A 19,389-nucleotide genomic window follows, 5' to 3' on the forward strand; every position below is an offset into this window, starting at 1 on the left:
ACCACACATGTTCAACAGACGGGAAACAGCTGCGCGCGTGCTGGTATGGTAAACATGGACAATGCATGTTCCTGTTTAACGCTAAAAGACATTTCATAATGAATCTGACCTTTAATTGGATAGGAGATAAATATTCTTGTGCCGAAATTATACAAACTGTATTTCTACCCCCCCTAAAACTATTAAATTAAAAAGAAGAGTGGCTAGCCACCTATTTAATCAGTGGTGAAGTGTTACACACAGCACAAGGGGTAATCACACACGCAAAATACATTATCTTTATTATTATTACAGCATTATTGTTAGTGCAAATATGTTATGCAAGCTTGTACTACATCTTAGAGGTGGAGGAACAGAACATAGGATACAATTGATAACGGAGATAAAAAAAAGGATGAAGATGATGGAAGTGTCTACACAGTTTTGAAAAGTTAGGATGGAGAGGAAGATAGGTGATTCTTAAAGGTGACCTGAGATAAATGATTATGCTGTATTTATACTTACCTGGGGCTTCCTTCTGCCCCGTGAGGTCCATGGAGTTCCTCGCCATTCTCCTCGACTCCTACGTTTGGCAGTTATCTGGGGGGGCGCACTCAGCCTAGCCACACATGTGCTGAAGAGCAACGACTGACCATGACTGGCTGAATTACCAGGCCAGATAGCGGCAGAATGGAGGGGCCAAGGAGGACGGCAAGGGTCTCCACGGACTGCATGGAGCAGGAGGTAAGTATAAATACAGCATAATCTTTGATCTCAGGTACAATTTAAGAAGTGGGTTGTGTGGCCCTGGTTGTGTTAAAATTAGACTGAAGTGAGATATATACGGAGGTTTCCATCTTCCTTCTCTAATAAACAATGCCACTCGCCTGGCCTCTGCTGATGTTCTGCCTCTAATATTTTAAGTTGCATGCGCAGAATGAGCATGCAGATCAGATGCTGTGACTCTGATCTGACTCCACTGGCTGCTTCCTATTGCAGGTGCCTGACTCAAAAACAATTAGTCAGCTAGTAGATGTGATCTGATTGAGAAATATAGCATTACATAGATATTGTGAATTGAATTTAAGGATAATGGGGTTAATTTGATTCATTCACAAAGCTTACTTATTTTTCAGATTAACTGTAAGGAGAGCTAATGCATGAGATAAACAGATAAGGAGAGAGATAAATCATGAGTTAAGTCAAATAAAGAGAGATAAACCATGAGTTAAGTCAGCTATAGAGAGATAAATTATGAGTTAAATGGGATAAAACTCTGAAATAACATTCAATAAAAATGTGTTTGTAATATTGGCTAACATTCCTAAAAGTGTGTACAGTAAAACAATCCGGGTGGGAAAATACCGCATTACCACTGTATTTTAGACTTCTGTGTGCTAATTCATAAAAATGTTTACAGTTGCGATAGAAGTTCGGTATTTTCCTGAACTAAGGCTGGCTCTACCCTGGCGGTAACATAAGAAGATACATTTTCTCCTCCAGAGACAGTGTTACAATAAAAGAGGCAGCCCCAGCTTCCCTTTAGATGTGCATTTAAAAAAAAAAAACTGCCTTCCTTGCCCTGAATCTGCGCTAAATTTGTCTATGATGGTGGCCACACACCATACAATTTTTTAAATATCTGTTCAATTTAAGAATTGCAATCAATTTTTCTGACTGATTGTAACATTTCAAAAATATGACCAATGTACCACACACCTATGTTATATTGTGTCCCCAATTATGATAAAAATGATTGGAAACTCAGAGAAAATTGCTAGGGTGTGTATATTAATAAATTGACAATCTAACACACACCATACAATCTTTAGAAAGATTGAAGAAAAATATCTGGCAGTCCGGATCGATTAAAATCGAAGAAAACGGGAAATCCGATCGGATTTTTCAGTCGAATGAAAAAAAAAGCTTTCGATTTTTTTTGCTACATACGATCGTTTTTATCGAATTACTGTAAAATCGGATCATTTTATTGTATCGTGTGTGGCCACCTTTAGTCTTTTTAAACAATTTATTTAATTGCCACAGCTTAGAAGAACTTCAAGAAATGTTACACATGCAGGCTTTCTGATGTAAAAAAACATATGAAAACAGGTACCCAAGAGGTTAAAAAACACAGCCTGGGGTATTCTGGAAAGCCTTTTTTTGTTCTTCTTTCACTGCTGGTGCCTGGGAGATCTGTCTCCATTAACTTAGCTGTTATCCGCATGCCTCTTCCAAGGGAGCGGTACTCTCTGTCTCAATACCGCCTGCTCTAACCTTTATGAATTGACATTCAGGGCTGAGACACACCAGAAAAGCGCCCCAAGCGCTAAAGGTTTCAAAAGCTCTTCCCAATGTAATGCTATGGGGTTTTTTTTACAAAACCTCATCGCTCCAGTGTGCATAGACACATAGGATAACATTAGCAGGAGGTTTCAAAAACTCAAAACGCCCACAAAAACTCCTCTGGTGTGCACCAGGCCTCAGTGACATGTGTTGAGATAATCACCGCACAAGGTGGTAATTTCCTGCACTGCTCGGTAATTTGAGCTTTTCATGCGGTAACAGCTTTTATGAATTAACATTTTGCTAAGTGCTCAGTAAAGTCAGCTGTTTTCAGCATTACCACATGCGGGAATGCTTTATGAATGATAGCCATTGTCTGTCTACAAATTACAAATTCCCAAAGTACAGTTTATCTGCTCTGAAAGCTGCCATTGCATTTTATTGCATAGCTACTGTATTTATATATTAAAATCTATCTAGTGACCACTTCTCAGCTCTTTCTGCTTCTTAGCTCAGTACAGGTCAGTTTTAATGTTTACTAAATGTATCTGACAAAGGAATGTAAACTATAGATAATGATAGCACCTCTTCGTATGCAACCAGAAACTGCCCACTGAAGCAAAGAACTTTCCACTGAAGAACAAAGAGCTGTGTTCTGCTATAAGTACTGTTCTGCGGTAGCAGAATTTATGCTATAAATAATCTTTTACAGCAATAGGGAAAGGCTGAGTTTTAAACCACTTTAAGGAGTGATAAATTGTGAGTTACTAAGTAGGGTAAGATAATTCAACAGAAAAGCTTTATGAATCAACCCCACTGACTCTTACAAGTGGGTTATGACATTCTGACTTTGTGAATCTTTATTTTCTGGGCATAGGCTGTGGTCTCTGTATGGGACATGAAAATTGGGGGGCAACCCCATCTCTGTAGCTTCTGAGTGTGTATCTCTGTGTCAGTGGTTTACTACCTCACCATGTTAGCTGAATGAACGATTTACTCTGTTTTACTTTTTCTACCTTTTTCGTCTTCTCATCTTTTTACAGGTACTCTAATTTCTATGGCGAGAGGGTTAGGGGTAACTGGCGCTCTAGTTGGCATAAATAAAACATAAAAATGTCAGACGGGAGTAGTCAGGCAGGAGTTGGTCAGGGAAGGGATGGGCAGCACGGTGGTTTAGTGTATAGCACTCTTGCCTTGCAGCGATATGTCCCCATTTCAAATTTGAGCCAGGGCAACATCCACAAGGAGTTTGCACTGTATGTTCTCCCTGTGTCTGCGTGGGTATCCTCTGGGCACTCCAGTTTCCTACCACATCCCAAAAACATTCAGATAAGTTAATTGGCTTCCCCCTAAATTGGCTCTTGACTAAAATGGACATGTGACTATGGTAGGGATTAAATGTGTCCTCTGAAGGACAGTTAGTGACAAGACTATATACTCTGTACAGTGCTGCAGAAGATGTCAGCATCAGCACTATCTAAATCATAATAATAAAAAGGGAGAAGAAATAGAGCAGGCATAGCTCAGGCATTTTGAGCAGTTGGTGAGAATTAAAGAAAGAGATATCCCTAGAATGTGTTTGTTTGATGTAAGGAATAGTGAATTTAGACCTAGAGGGAAGCCTAGAGTACGATGGATAATGTGCAAGAAGCCCTAAAAAACAGCAGAAGATTGGGGAGGAGCCAGAACTTTAGCACGTAACCAAAAAAGGTTGCTGGACTTTCATTAACTCTGCACCAAGCAGTAGAAGAAGACTGGAATAAGTTAGGTTTCACTGATAGTAAAATGCATTTCTAATAATATAATCAGTTTCCATTGTACAGGTATGTTACAGGTTCACTTTACATTTTTTTTAAAAAGGCAGTGACTTATCCCACTGCCTTTACCTTCAATGTTTCCTTTTTGATATTCAGAAAAGGTTTCATTGTGCTTCAAACATGCTCATTTCATTTGAAAATGTCTAGATTTAAAATATTAGCTTCTAGTCTCTGGATGAAGCCCTGTAATTGAAATATACTTTAGTTGTTGTAAGTCCTTGAACTATGTTGCTATAATAATTTGCTAATAAGAATTACCTCTCTGATTTCTCTTGACTGTAGGAGGCTAAAAAATTCTTGATTTCCCTATTAGAGTTAATTAGCTCCAGGTCACAACTGCCAATTAAGCTGTCACTTTAATATAGAACCAAAAAGGATTGAGCAAATACCATCAGCCTTCATTAAATTAAGTCTGTCCAAGCACCAATTTTATTAAATGCTGTGTCAGAGACCATGACCAACATTAACTTTATCACCTACCGATTATTAATGTGAGGAAAAAGAAAAGGACTCGGATTTCAATCATATTACGGCAAAACTGACGTTAAAAACAATGAGGCTCTTTCATAAATGCAAGTGCAGAAGAAAACTTGGAACTATTGCGCTCAGGAACCAATCAGATTACAGATTTCCATCTTTAAGTGACAAGCCGTTTCATTGGTTCCAGTGATGTCATAATTATTTGCTTAGAGTGAACTTAAAGTCTAAACTGTTAAAGCTCGTACACATGTCCAAACAATCTGCCCAACTATCTTCTAAACTTGGTCTGTTGGAAGATAGTTGGGCGTGTGTTCAGCAGGGAAAACAACAAGACAACCAACTGATAACAGGTTGTTTGCAAGATCCATCCGGTGGATTAACCTGCCCAACTATCACTCAGGTTGGCCCCGTGTGTACAAGGGTTTTGATCAGCTTTGTTGTTTTTGACTGTGGACATGTTGTGCAGTTTGTCATGTAGCTTGCACGCATAGTGTTTAAGTGAGTTGGTTGTTGTGTGTGCATGTGCTTGTCGTGTAAACAAATTGGTGTGTGGATGGTCACATTGAGCGTTTGGTTGTGCATTATGTTGGACATGTGTATGAGCCTAAAATTCTCTGCATAGATATGTGGCACTGAACTACAGATAAAGGGGCATATTTATCAAGGGCGGTGCAAAACAAATGGATGTAGCCACACTCTAAGCTAAGTACTCACTTTTACTTATGACTGGCCAATCACTGACCAATTCTACCACCTCCATGAAGTATGAAGGTTTACCTTAACAATATGCTCATTGTACTCAACATCTGTTGACCCTTATACTACATGGATCTGGTAAAATTGGTCGGTGATTGGCCAATCATAATTAAAAGAGTGTACCAGGCCTTAGGGTGGAAACGCACGTCTTATTTTGATAGGCTAATGTCAATTTTACTGCCTTCATGTAGTATGAGGGCTAACAGATTTTGAATACTATGGACAGTTTGTGTAGGTAAACTCTTATGCTGGGAATACACCATACAATTTTCTGTTAGATTTTTCTGTTAGATTTTTCTGCTAGATTTACTGTAATTAGATTATTTTTTGTAGAGACTGGTCATTATCTCTGGTGCATTGTCTTCTGGTTATCTCCTGCTGAGTAGAACAATGCCTAATTGCTAGGCAGATAGCTGGTTAGATAGATAATTTCCAACATGTTGGAAATTATCTATCTGGCAGGTAAATCTAACAGAAAATCTAACAGAAAAATGTATGGTGTATTCCCAGCATTAGACTACATGGCAGTAGTAAAACTGGCCAATCATTGGCCACTCAAAGTTAGATGTGTGTACACACTCTTAGTTCTATTCAGATAGGATAATTTCAAAATAGCTTTAACAAATTAAAAATCCCCCTGAAGTGAGCATGACATAGCACTGAGATTAATCTGTTGATTGTATTTGTATGGCCTAGGCCTGTAATCAGGTTTTTGAAGTAGAGATCGGGTTCTCCATTGTTTCTAATAAAGATCTCTCTGCAATGTGATGAATGGGGGGTAGATCAGATGCACCAGAAAACACCCTTCAGACTCTGGGACCCTAAAGGTATCCCCACCCCACACTCATAGCCTTCTTTGACTTTCCTAAACCCAGAAAACCCACTCACCCGTCTGACGCTGCAGCTGTCCTCGGCAGGTTTTAAAGAGGAACTCCAATGAAAATAATGTAATAAAAAAGTGCTTCATTTTTACAATAATTATGTATAAATGATTTAGTCAGTGTTTGCCTGCTGTAAAATCTCTCCTCTCCCTGATTTTCATTCTGACATTTATCACATGGTGACATTTTTACTGCTGGCAGGTGATGTCAGTGGAAGGAGATGCTGCTTGCTTTTTTGGCAGTTGGAAACAGCTGTAAACAGCTATTTCCCTCAATGGAATGAGTTTCACAGACAGGAAACTGTCCTGACATCACACTGTGGAAGGGGTTTCACCACAATATTAGCCATACAGACCCCCTTGATGATCCGTTTGAGAAAAGGAATAGATTTCTCATGGGAAAGGGGGCATCAGCTACTGATTGGGATGAAATTCAATACTTGGTTATGGTTTCTTTTTAAGTGTACATGGGGTTTCACTGCCCTTCATTATGGCAACAGAGGCGAATGATAATTCACCCTGTTACCGCACAAATTCCTGGTGGCGTTAACCTCCTTGCCGGTTATCCCGAGCTCAGCTCTGGGTAACCTGCGCAGGAGGATTTCTCAGGCCCCGCTGGGCCGATTTGCATAATTTTTTTCTTCCTACACGCAGCTAGCACTTTGCTAGCTGCGTGTAGTACGCGATCGCCGCCGATTCGCCGCTACCCGCCGCGCCGAGCCGCCCCCCCCCCCCCCCGCCCCAGACCCCTGCGCAGCCTGGCCAATCAGTGCCAGGCAGCGCTGAGGGGCGGATCGGGATTCCCTGTGACGTCCATGACGTCGGTGATGTCATCCCGCCCCGTCGCCATGGCGACCAGGGAAGCCCTGCAGGAAATCCCGTTCCCAACGGGATTTCCTGCATACTCTGATCGCCGAAGGCGATCGGAGTGGGTGGGGTGAGGCCGCCGCTCAGCGGCTATCATGTAGCGAGCCTTGGGCTCGCTACATGATTTAAAAAAAAAAAAAAAAAAAAAAAAGTGCGGCGCTGCCTCCTTGCCGGATTTTTTAGACCGGCAAGGAGGTTAATTACTACAACCCCCCCCTCCAGGTTGTACATAACGCGCCCAGGACAGACTCAGCGTGAGGAAGAGCGCGCACCGAAATAACCTGCTGAAGGTTTTAGTGCTGCTGATCTATTGTTATGTATGAAATACTTTAAGGGGGGGGGGCTTAATTAAAAACTCACACTGGGGCTTACAGCTTATTAGCTATGCCGCCACTACTGGCATTGAGACTACAAGCATTTTTCTTTAAACTGTACTTCACCATCTTCAGATGTAATGCCTCAAGCATGGCAAGGTGAGTCAACTGTAAAAACTGTTGTGAAATGAAAGTGTGTTGGCATTAAAAGTCAGGATGTCACAGTAAAAAGAAAGTTTGGCTTAGGTTAGCATGAACTTCTAAACTTACATTCACTTAGCAAGTTGGGTTTTGAAACAGCCCCAATCGCAATGAGACATAAAATGCTGGTGAGACAAAAACACTCTATTAATTCTTTACACTGTTACAGCAATAGTCAGAGTCAGTGGTACCCAGCGGACTCAATTTCCCCGATCTGTTATTTTTTCTGGTTCCACTTAGTGACATAGTCATTTACCTTCAGTCAGGTCATATCCAAATCTTGATTTAATTTGCAACAATCTACTCTGTTGGTTTACTTCATTAAACCTTTGGTTTCTCTCTACTGAATCAGATGATGCCATTTGTTTCCGCTTAGTATTTGGTTTTCTGTATACCTACAAATTAAAGACATTACAATTTCAAGTCAGAAGGAAGTAGAAGAAGATGTTGTTTACTTTGCTTAGACTTCATGGCCCATATGTAATTAACTTTTTCTCCTAGGTGATATTTTCACAACTTGTAAATACAAACGGCCAGCAAGCCAGATAATACTCAAAATAGTTTTAGTAGTAATTTTTCACCTATTTTTGGTACTTTTTCAATTGCAGAGTGCTAAAAAAATTATTTTAAACACAAGATGAAAAATGTTCTCCTAGGAGAAAACTCAGGAGAAAAAGTTACTTGCATATGGGCCCATGGGCCATATGCAATTCACTTTTTCACATGATTTTTCTCCTAGGTGATATTTTTAAACTTGTCAATAAATTGCATTTCAAGCCACCAGAAAGCAAGAAAATACTCAAAATAATTTTAATAGTACTATTTCACCAACTTTTTAGTACTTTTTTAGTTGAAAAGTGCTGAAAAGTTATTTTAAATCAGAGATGAAAAATTATCTCCTGGGAGAAAAGTCAGGTGAAAAAGTGAATTGCATATGGCACCATGTGTTCAAAAGGTAGGTGGATAAAACAACAGAAAGAGGCAAGAGAGAGTCAGATAGCTCAGATCAGTACTGGCCTGAATACTCTTTTCAGCCCAGTGGTCCGGCTATACTCTCAGGGGGAAGATTCCTCTTGGTGCTCAAACCATTAATGTGATACACTTAATAAAATATAAAAAAAACACAAGTCCCTGTTTCTCCCCATACAGAATCCCATGACCCATATTCCATGAACTTTTCTTCTGAGTTTTCTTCCAAGAGATTTTTTCACACCATCTCAATAAAATACCTTTAAAGAGAATCTGTACTCTAAAATTCTTACAATAAAAAGCATTCCATTCTATTTATTATGTTCTCCTGGGCCCATCTGCACTGTTTCTGCCACTCCCTGCTGAAATCCTGGCTTGTAATTGCCATTTTTTGGCAGTGTTTACAAACAAAAGACATGGCTTCTAACTAGAGTGTGATAGGCTTGAGAGTAGCTCAGTCTCTGACTCATACAAAGCTTGGAGAGGGTGTGTATAGCTTCTGCCAATGACAAGCAGTCTCAGTCGACAGAGCCGACAGAAGAGAGAAGATTAGATCATATAACAGAGATAACACAGCCACTGTGCAACTAGAAAAGTCTGCAGTAACACAGACCACATTAGAACAGGTATAGGAACTTATAGGATAGAAGAAATAAGGATGAAAACATTGTTACAGAGTCTCTTTAACAACCCCAGCAAGGAAGAAAATAATCAAATGTTGGATATTACTCTTTTTACCTACATTTTTGTACTTTTTCTGTACTGACAAATTATTTTGTAGAGGAGATAAGAAATTCCCTTCAGGGAAAAAAATCTAAGAAGAAAAGTTAAATGAATAAGGGTCTGATCATCCCCAGCAACTGACTGGCCCACTGCAAAGGCCCAGGGCATTAAAGGAAATCCTGCTGTATTTTACAAAGTAAATCTCAGATATTTTTGTTCTTCAATGGAATTCTCCATACTGGGAAAAGTTTTACTTTAACCTGGCCACAAAAAGCGACTGTAGTAATAATTTAGGGGCCATTTTATTTGGATGCACAAACTTGGATGCACATAAACTTGTTAAAATTTGGTAAAAAGTGGTATTATACTGAAATATCATCTATGGTCCAAAGATTAAACACAGCAAAAAATGAACAACTAAAACCATCGGTCTGCTTTACAATGTACTGGAGGGGATAAGATAAGCAGATCATTTTTTCCTGTATTTGCTCACTAATAACTTAATTGAGAGTCAGTCTGATAAATTGTTCTGCAGCCAGCAATGATAGCAGTTAGCATCAGTGAGGTGTGAATATGCATTCAAAAACATCAGAGAAGTCTTCTTGTGTTTTATATTCATTTATTTACTGTGTTCAATGCATTAGAGCAAAAATGTAATTTGAGTGTAATTCCAATTTAATTCTAGCATAATAAAGGTAAGGTTAGAATAGAGTGATAAAGTGAGGTTAGTGACAGTTCACATTAGGGAGAGTTCAAAGGTTAAAGAGGAACTCCAGCCTAAACAAACATACTGTCATTAAGTTACATTAGTTTTGTTAATTAAAATAGATAGGTAATATAATCTCTTACCCACTCTGTTTTAAAAGAACAGGCAAATGTTTGATTTCATGATGGCATCCATCTTTTTGGTTGAAAGGAGGTGACAGGGAGCATGAGACACAGTTCCAACTGCCCTGTGTCCTGAACACCTCTCCCAGTTTCTAGGTAACGTGAATAACAACATAGGAAATTCCATCATGCTCTGCACAGCATCAGGGGAAAAAAGCCCAGGCTATTTTTCTTTGATAGGTGGAGCTAAGTTAAAGATGCAGCTAAAAATGATGCTTTGGTAAGAAAAACAAAGTTCTGATGCTGTGAAACTGTTAAAGAAACACCAAGCCTTTTTAGTTCTGCAGAGTAGATTTTTAGTCCGGAGGTTCACTTTAAGGTTTCTATTCACCTCGTGATTTTTTTCTTTTTTTGACGAGCGATCATTTCCTGTGATCTCACAAGGTGGGTATGAGTGCACGATTAGGGGAACAATGCTTTGCGATGAGCCACAAAAAGAACCGTCACGACAAATCAGATCTTTAAGATCCCCGACGACTCCAACACAAAGTGCCGTGATCATTTGAACTCTAGCTGATGCCCGTTGTGTGCCGTCACATGACATCGCGGGTACATGCCATCCGGGAGATGGATTGGGGAGTGCTCATCATCAGGGGACGTCACTGTGCTCCATCTTCCTGTGTCGCTAGGTGAGTATTCAGCTTTAGACATAAGAGGGGTAAAGGATAGAGGTTGGTACCTCCACAGTGAAGGTTAGAGTTGGGCATATGTTGTAGCTTAGACAAATGATTTTGTGCAGTGCTTCTTAACCATTTAAAGTGAACCTCCAGACTAAAAATCTACTCAGCAACACTGAAAAGGCTTGGTGTTTCTTTAACAGTTTCCCAGTATCAGAGCTTTGTTTTTCTTACTTAAAGAGAAACTCCGACCAAGAATTGAACTTTATCCCAATCAGTAGCTGATACCCCCTTTTACATGCAAAATCTATTCCTTTTCACAAACGGATCAGTAGGGGGCTCTGTATGGCTGAAATTGTGGTCAAACCCCTGCCACAAGTAACTCTGAGGACCATGGTGCTCCTGGCAGTTTCCTTTCTGTGAACCTTGTTGCATTGTGGGAAATAGCTGTTTACAGCTGCTTCCAACTGCCAAAACAGCAAGCAGCAGCTACATCACCCGCCAGCAGTAAAAATGTCACCATGTGATAAATGTCCCAATGTAAATTAGGGATTTATAAGATTTTACAATGGGCAAATACTGACTAAATCCTTTATACATAATTATTGTAAAAAATTAAGCACTTTTTTATTACATTATCCTCACTGGAGTTCTTCCTTAAGCCTCATTTTTAGCTGCATTGAAGCTAAGCTCCGCCCCATCAAAGAAAACTGCCCTAGCATTTTTCTTCTGATGCTCTGCAAAACATGATGGGATTTCCTATGTTTCTGTTCTCGTTGCCTAGCAACTGGGAGGGGTGATCAGGACACAGGACAGTAGGAACTGTGTCTCATGCTCCCTGTCACCTCCTTTCAACCAAAAAGATGGCTGCCCTCATGAAATCAAAAATTTTCCTGTTCTTTTGAAACAGGTTGGGTAAGAGATTATATTACCTATCTATTTTAATTAACATAACTAATGTAACTTAAAGACAGTATGTTTGTTTAGGCTGAAGTTCCTTTGTAAGTGAAATCAGCTCCTGACCGGCTCACAGGGCTCTGTTGTTATAGGGACAGCAGGACGAGTGAGCTCCGGCGGGGAGACAGCGGCGAGATCGGCGGGAGCGCTGAGCGGCGAAAAGTCGTGGTATCAGTGAGCTGAAATCTATACCCTGGCAGCCACATCAGCATCAAAACAGGGCGTAGCATCGTCCTTAACCGGTTAATAAAGTGCAGTCACTGCATTCAGTCTCCAGTAGCAGGAACTAAGAGGCTCAATGTTATACAACCATTTTTATAACTGCAAAAAAAAGGATTTGAAACTAAATTTGAGTCATTTACACAAAAAGATGAGCGAAAGGAAATGAATTCTTTTCACTCCTCTCCATCCAGGAGATGCCATAAAACGTCTGATCTGGTGCTATCCGAATGAATACTCTGACGGAATGCTTCCCGTAAAGCTCCGTAAGCTAAAGGAAATACATTTGTTGGATAACTATAATTTATTTTATTGGTCCTGGCGTTGGATTGCCACCAAGAAATTGCAGATTTATTTTCAAAAGTAGAGGGGAAGTCTGGGATTCCGATAAACGGTAATCTTCGAGGAATATCTAAAGCCAGCTTGAATTTGCATTGTAAGAAAAGTGAAGCAAAATGTCCCAACACGTTATTACCTTCACACAAGAGCTGAATTTGTACAGTTCTTAAAAGTGAGTTAACTTAACATAGGAAGCCTATAGGTGGCCATACATCTAGTGATTTTGCAGCTTGAACGATCATCCGATTAAATCGATTTTTTGAATAGGATGAAAATCGGTGCCGCAACATGTCCCTCCAATTAATGGTTCTATCAATAATATGCCGAAATCGGTCAAATGCATCATTTAGACATGCTGGGAAATTTCCATCAAAAGTGCTCGACTGGGTGTGTGGTGCTTATGGCATTAAATATCGCGACGACAGTCGTATGTGAAAGAACCCCGGCTGCGACTCTGTATTCGCGCAGGAGCGACTTCTACTGACAGCGAGGGGATGCCAGGAGACCAGTGGGACAGGTGGGAAATTTCATAGCAGGGCATGGGGGGAGACATTTTATACTTGGGGGGCAGCTGGGCAGATGGCAAAGCCGCTGTTGCAAGTCTGATGCCGGATAGATTTCATTGGGAATCCATCACCAGTGTATGGGCAGACAACAGATTTCTCATTACGTCTTTAAGGTGGCCACTGAAGAGACAATTTGATGGATGATCGTTTATGAACTATTCTTCGTAAGAATGACTGGAAATAATAATTTGTGACATCTAATGGAAAAAAATCTCCTAACCAATCTGATCAGATTAATGAAAATGATCTGAATTTCAAATCAATCTCATCAATGTGATCGGATTGGTTAGGAGATTTTTGTCCATTAGTGGTCACAAATGATCTTTTGAAATCGTTCATACGAAGAATCATTCGTAAATGAAAGTTTGCCAAATTGTATTGTTAGTGGCCATCTTTAGTTTCATTACTCTTTACTTTAGCAATTTAGAAAAAACAAAACCAAAGAGGTAAATAAACACACACACATACTGTATATACCGGTATATAAATATATATGTACATACACACACAACTCCCTACATATTCTAATATAAAGGTCAGTTTGGATCTATGTTGCTGGAAATAGGAATTGAGTGGAAATCTCTTCAGTGAATCAACCCTCTAATCCTTCCCTACTTTATCTTGTCTGGCTACTGTAAATTTTCTTAATAAATCTGCCAAATCCCTGTTAGAAAAGTGGATATTTAAGATCAAATGAGAAAGAATGACCAAGAACAATTCTAGTAATTCCAGCCACAGAACGTAGTAACTGAACATGATCAGCATGTCATCTAAAGCCACAGGAAATGAGAAACCCCACTAAAATATTTCCTGTCCTGATATTACAAAACATTTCAGTTTTAAGACCTCTTGCTGTGATATTAACTGATCCTGGATGTCCTGGATTCCTTGCAGGCTCTTGCTATAGTTGCCTACACATGCCTGTGATTCCTATTTGACTAGTTGTATATTAATACTTGCTGTGGTCTGGTAAGATGACCTCTTCAGGTGAGGTATGCTGGAGCACTGATGTTCTCCAGTGTTTTCTAGCTCAGAAGATCGTTAATAAAGGAGGCCCAGTGTCTGATAAAGCTGAAGTCAGAATTAAAATGAGGGTTATGAAGCTTAAACACTATCGATTAACATGTTTTTTTCAATTGAGATAGGAATTGTTTGGGAAGTGCTGCTAAGCATGGGTGTATACATTCCAATGCTTATCTGTGTGGTTACTGTTATCAAAGTCCTTTCACACTTCACTGAGGGCAAGTCTGGCCAAATCTGACGGATCAGTGAACCATGAGAGGAGGGGGAATCCCTCACACTTCAACTGTTAACCCTGTGTGTGAAAAGCTCTCACTGGCAACTGCCTGTCTCTGAATGAGCTCGCTGTAGAGAGCAGAGGAAATGTATCTTATGTGCAACATAAACATTTGTAATTGTGAGTGAAACCTGACACCAGAGGCTTTTCGTTTACTGTAACTCTGCAGTCGGAGAAGCAAAAAACAGTGTAATATTGAAACAGATTCACCTTTGCAAATTAAACATTCCGAAATCTACACACAATGGGCTTGATTAACAAAATGGTCCTAACTGTTATCATGCTGTAAAAAGTGCTTTTTTAAAAACAATTTCTCGCGTCAGCGATCGCATTTGCGTGATAAATTCGCACTATCGTGCAAGCGTTAACGCACGAAAAATTTGCGACCGCAAATTTTTGGGTGCGATAACCGTTTTCATGCAAAACCTGTTTTTTCACGCGAAAACATGCTAAAACGCGCAAAAAGCCATGCCATTTTGTGAATCAAGCCCAATGAATTAAAGCGAGTGATTCTTCACGTTCCCAGCCACAATATCGCCCCCTATGCTGCCAGGAGGCCGCAATAGCAGCATAGGGGGTGATATTGTGGCTGGGAACGTGAAGAATCACTCGCATTCCCATGCCTGTCGGGTCCTGACGGCGAAACCGGAAGTGGTCGCCGGCGGAGACGGGAGGATTAGAGAGACATGTCGAGGGCACCGATCAGCTGCAGGGGGCTGAGGGAAGCCCCAGGTGAGTAAAACTCTTTTTTTTTACGACTTAAGGTTCACTTTAAAAGTGAATCTGAAGTGATGTTTAAAAAAAAAAAAAAAAAAACAGATACTCACCCACCTAAGGAGAGGGAACAATATGGTTCCTAAAGAGCCTTTCCGTTCCTCTCCTCAGTTGCTCGTTCCCCTGCAGGCTCCTCCATTCAAATCTCCCACCACAGAAGATTTTGGAAGTCTTTCGGGAGCCGGAGTGCTCTGTACTGTGGACAGACGAGAGAGGGTACTTACGCATGTGCAGTATGGAGCGGCCCATCTTCGTGAGCCCCAGTGCTACCTGACTTCTGAAGTCCACCCAAAGCGGAAGAGAGCAGTCTTTGACCCATGGATACGGGAACTAGGAACTATTTTTGTTAAATATCGCTTCAGACTCCTTTTAACTAGGAACTGTAGTGAAAATAACAGAAAGAATACAATTGCTTTTTTTTTTTTTTTTTCTTCTTACAATATTCATTTATAAATTGTTTAGTGTCTGCCCATTGCAAACTCTTTTGTCATACAGATTTACATTCTGAAATGTATCACAGGTGGTGGTATCTTTAGCCTGTCAGGTGATCACTGCAAAATGTTTGGATACCAAGAATTCCAAAGCCAGAACAAAATATACCTGGTCTCCCAGAATGCACTGGGGGGAGACAATTCTGCATAGCTAATCAGCCTAGGCTGAACATCAATGGGAGGGCAGGGCCGCGTTCAATTAACAGCAATGAATACTGTAGATACAGTATAGGAAGTATTTCTGATACTAAAACCAAGGGAAATGTTACAAAAATGGGTGTCCTAAATTGCAGTATTTACTGCATTCTATTACAGTGGGATGCGAAAGTTTGGTCAACCTTGTCCATTTTCATGATTTTCCTGTATAAATCGTTGGTTGTTACGATAAAAAAATATCAGGTAAATATATCATATAGGAGACACACACAGTGATATTGGAGAAGTGAAATTAAGTTTATTGGATTTAAAGAAAGTGTGCAATAATTGTTTAAGCAAAATTAGGAAAAAGAAATGAAATACATATTTAGTAGAGCCTCCTTTTGCAGAAATTACAGCCTCTAAGCACTTCCTGTAGCCTCCAATGAGAGTCTGGATTCTGTTTGAAGGTACTTTGGACCAGTGTATGCGGCGGGTGAGCGGCGAGTGACGTCGGGTGCGGCGTAGTTACAATGTAACAAAGTTGTTACATTGTAATAACTTTGTTACATTGTAACTGATAGAACATTTCCGAGGATATTGCGTGGGATCATTTATTTAAAGGGACAGGTAAGTATTAATGGTTAATTAAGAATATTAAAGGACTTTTTTCGTGGTTATGTTTTTTGTTCAATTAAAATACTTTTTCTATGTGTTTGTGTGTTTATTTACTTTTAACTCTTAAAGGAAATGGGTAAGGGGTACAAGTACCTCTATACTCATTTCTCCTGGGAGGGGGGGTGGGCATCTGGGGGACCCCTTTTTAAAGGGGACTCCCAGATTCCACCATGAACCCCCCACCCAGGAAATCGCGGCCTCCACCTCCACCGCCCATCGGAGGTGGAGAAGAGCCCCTTGTCCTTGGATTGGACAAGGGCTCGGAGGGGGAGGGGAAAGCTTGGCTTCCCCTCCCCTTCCGAGACCCCCCAATCCATGGACCATGCGGGCTGGTATAGTCAGGGTGCGGAGCCCCACGCGGCCGGTGCTCCGCATTCTGGCTATCCCAGCCTGCATGGGGGACAAGGGGTTAAAGAGGTCTGGGAGGGGAGACCCCACGTCGTTTTTTTTTTATATTTCCCACACTCAGAACGAAGTAAGTAAAACTCTTCCCACTTGGGGGAATCTATGAAAATAATACACTATTGTTACCTGTGCAAAAAAAACTGACATTTTCCGCATTTAAAAGACATTTTTGCCCTTGAAACTTAAAAATCGATTTTCTCAAAAACTATAAGGTCTTTTTGAAAAAAAAATTTTCCTCTTATTCCCACTGATCCCCTTAATATACCCTAGGAATTTGGTGTTCCTACACTTTAAGCAGGCTTTGCTATTAACCGTTAAAGTCGGCGGGTTTTTAAATGTATACATTTTTACTTTGAAACTTTAACATCGATTTTCTCAAAAACTATAATGTCTTTTTGAAAAAAAATTTTTTCCTCTTATTCCTCCTGATCTCCTTAATATATTCTACAAATTTGAGGCTCTTAGCATTTAAGGGGGCTTTGCTATTAACCCTTAAAGTCGGCGGCTTTTTTATATTATACGGAGCGTTACCGTTTAACGCGAAATTACGGTAGCGTTTAATGCGAAATTACGGCATGAACGAAACGCGAAATTTCGCGTTGAAAATTACGCTTACGGTATTTTCAATTACGATTTTAATGGCAATTTCGCTACGCTAATTTCGCATCGTAATCGCAAATTTCGCATGCGTAATTATAGTAATGCGAAATTACAAAAATTTCAGCTCAACTCTAGATACTGGTTGCTTGGCAGTTGGAGACATGTTATTTCCCACAATGCAACAAGGTGTCCACAGTGCCTTTGTCGTGACATCACACTGTGGGAGGGGTTTCACCTCAATATCAGCCATACCCTGATGAACTAGTCGAGAAAAGGTAAATATTTCTCATGGAGAAGGGGTATCAGCTACTGTTTGGAATAAAGTTCAATTCTAGTTAATGGTCCTCTTTAAAAATATTTTTCTCACTATGTGTAGCCTCTGATCATATATTTTTCCCTTATATGCTAAGTTTTACTTCTCTAGGTGTACTTGAAGTAACACAAATGTATTTGTCGATTGTGACAAGCAGCTACCTCAACAGGCGTTCCAGATTTCCCTCTGAGTTTCATTACTTTTCAGATCCATGCATAAACTCTTTGGAAATGTGATTATTCCCGCTGTTATTGTGTGACCGCAGAAATATCACGTAAGATTCAGCTGTGAGAATGGTGCATTATCTGGATTTCAACCATAGAACTGTATCCACATCTCACATTTTTACCTTTTTCACATAAAGAGCCGGTGTAATGGCTCGGGAACGGTAAATAGCTAATACAGTATGTTGGCCTGCTAAGCTGATGAAATTCCTCTACTTACACCGTGTGAATTCCTGACCTGATCTAATGCGATTCTTGACCTGACTGACAGTGACAAAAATCAAAACCGCCACCTCTTCTGAAACAGCAACATGATCTCAGGCGCTCATTCCTGTAATAGATACCAGTTTATGTGAATGAGAGGATTTATTGGGAGCCCAAATATGTCTTGCAGCTTTATAAAGGTATCATAGAAAACTTATACTTTCAGGCCGGTTTTCCATCTATTTTTTGTGTTGTGGTGGGGATGTGTTACCCCTGTCGCATGCTACCGCAACGCAAAAAATGACAAACATATGACGCTGAAGCAGAGTGCGCTGACAGGGTCATATCCATAGCTCCACCCCCTTACTCAGTGATGTTCTTCCTGCCCCGCCATATGCATAGAACCGCCCCCTGTTCAGTGACCTACTTCCTGCTGGGCAGGAAGAATGTCACTGGGATTTCCTGGGATTCCCGTCGGTCCATGCATGCACACTGCACTGTGATCCCAAAATTTACACTACGTGTGTCGCCCATAAACTACCATTACCCCAAGCACTGTGTAGTAATGGCGGTGCTTGCAGTAACAAGCTGTTGCCCTTGCGTCAGAACGGACACTTCCAGCACACCACAAGGGACCGCAATAAGCGTAAAAGTCTCCTTATACTTAGGGTCAGTTCACACTTGTTTAAAAAACGTATCCGTGGCTCCACTTTTTGGCACGGATCAAAACCAGAGCCACTGATACCAATGTTTAAAATAGTGTCCGTCTTCACACACTTTAAAAAATGGATCCGTGGGATCCGTTTTGAAAAAATGAACGGACAGTCCGGATTTGCAGGTTTTTCACAAGAACGGATCTTCCTCTACGCAAAGAACGTTTGCACGCAAAACAGAGGCAAAAACGGATTGCCTACTGCCTGCTCCTCCCCTGAACATCATCTCTTATCCAATAGAAACATGCAGGACATACAGTTTATAACAGGAAACAAGCTTTTCATTTCAATCAATGTTTGTATTTGACACAAAGGCCAACACGTTTCACAGGGCAAGCCTGCTTCTTTAGGTCAGATAAATAATATCTGCAAATGAGGATGTAATGGATTGTGGAGACACCGCCGCACAGCCTGACAGTGGGGCGGCTGTCTCCGCGTTCAGACCGGCGGTTTCCGCACAGCAGCATGCGTCTGGTTTGTCTGAGCCTAGTAGTGCACACAGATGGAGAGCTACGCGCGTACGCTAGGAGGCAGGTCCTTTATGCCAATAGGAGAGGGATCAGCTGATCAGGACGATCAGCTGATCCCAGCGCAGTGGGTGATTGGCTGAGTGGGACTGGGCGGCGCTGAGGAGCGCTGCACTATATATACTTATTGCCTGTCAGTTGCTGGTTGTCTGCCGTTGCGAATACTAACG

At 40.7% G+C, this 19,389-nt stretch overlaps 1 long non-coding RNA gene across 3 annotated transcripts in view; it reads right to left on the minus strand.

The window, feature by feature from the left end:
* Nucleotides 1-19,389, minus strand: part of LOC137517826 (uncharacterized) — a 138,937-nt gene that overhangs the window by 66,068 nt on the left and 53,480 nt on the right. For 2 of the 3 annotated variants that reach the window (XR_011020682.1, XR_011020680.1), the window contains 2 exons: nt 13,819-13,929; nt 7,837-7,975 (listed from right to left, as the gene is read on the minus strand). This is a non-coding gene — a long non-coding RNA (uncharacterized lncRNA). Of the gene's footprint in view, nt 1-7,836; nt 7,976-13,818; nt 13,930-14,986; nt 15,126-19,389 lie in introns of all 3 variants that reach the window. The other variant, XR_011020681.1, reaches the window with a different exon arrangement.

This window comes from Hyperolius riggenbachi, chromosome 5 (assembly GCF_040937935.1).
Source record: "Hyperolius riggenbachi isolate aHypRig1 chromosome 5, aHypRig1.pri, whole genome shotgun sequence".
Taxonomy (NCBI): Eukaryota; Metazoa; Chordata; class Amphibia; order Anura; family Hyperoliidae; genus Hyperolius; species Hyperolius riggenbachi.